The sequence below is a fragment of the Euleptes europaea genome, chromosome 1 (genome assembly GCF_029931775.1).
Source record: "Euleptes europaea isolate rEulEur1 chromosome 1, rEulEur1.hap1, whole genome shotgun sequence".
Lineage (NCBI taxonomy): Eukaryota > Metazoa > Chordata > Lepidosauria > Squamata > Sphaerodactylidae > Euleptes > Euleptes europaea.
This window is the reverse complement of record NC_079312.1, coordinates 125,558,392-125,559,347: the sequence shown is the minus strand read 5'-3', so window position 1 is coordinate 125,559,347 and position 956 is coordinate 125,558,392. Positions and strand designations below refer to the sequence as shown.

Below are 956 nucleotides of genomic sequence, written 5' to 3'. Positions count from 1 at the left end.
TGTAACAGTTTATTCCAGTGTAAGTTTGCATGGCTAGTATGTTTGCTGAGTTGTCTTGTTTTAAGCACTTTAACTTTGTTGTATGCTGTCTTGGAGGGAGGGGCCAAAAGGTGGCACCTCAGTTAACCACACAAATTGCCTTGGGCTGTAGGAGGGAGTAACCTTAGCCCCTCTGTTTCCTTCCATCGTGGACTCTCTGGGATAGCATCAAGGGTTTCCCAGATGTTGCCGCTGCAGGCCCTGGATGGATCCAGCCCTTCTTAGCTTCAGCAGGGCTGCTTTAGCATGTGCATTCCACCCAAACCTTGTGCATTTGATGACTCAAACTGTGCCACCTCTTAAGAATGGGTTTGGAGAAGGAGCGGGGAGCACGCCTTTTTTGGTTGGCCATTTATAACTCTGTGCATGTATATGTAACGCTCTGTGTAGCTTGGCTAGAGACCATGTTAGAAGTGTCGCTGTCTGTTTACTGGAATGGTGAAGTTTTGCAGAGTATCCACAAGGTGTCGCTGTGGGGCGGGGCTCAGCAAGAGCAAAATCTGCTGTCCTTTTTGGGCCCGGGCAGTTTCTCAAAGTTCTACAGAGCCGAGCTGGTGATGATGCGAAAGTTATCCCTGTCCGAAGCTTTTCTTTGTGTGGAAGTTTTGGATTCTGAAGCTCAGCTTCAGAAGTTGCTGGAGTCATTTGACTGTGAAATTGCCCTGATCCAGCTTTGTTTTGTTCCCAGGCTTGCCGAGCAAAGCAAAATAGAAAGTGCTTGAAGATGCCGAGCATCCCCACAATTACAAGCGTCCGAGGTCCTCCCCTTGAGGTGCTGAAGTTCATTTTGGACCCAGGGGTAGGTTTCCAATTCAGCAAGTAAGCCGAACAACAGTCTCGTTGAGTGATCCCCTCTTTGGACTTTATGCCTACAAGCCTTATGAGCTTGAATGACTTTATGTAAGGTGTTCTGAAAT

The 956-nt window shown here is 47.8% G+C and overlaps 1 non-coding gene across 1 annotated transcript; it reads left to right on the top strand.

Annotated features, from left to right (window-relative positions):
• Positions 1-585: 585 nt before the first annotated feature.
• Positions 586-662, top strand: LOC130493640 (small nucleolar RNA R38). Its single transcript, XR_008934003.1, has one exon. It is a non-coding gene; the product is annotated as a small nucleolar RNA R38 (small nucleolar RNA).
• Positions 663-956: the final 294 nt, after the last annotated feature.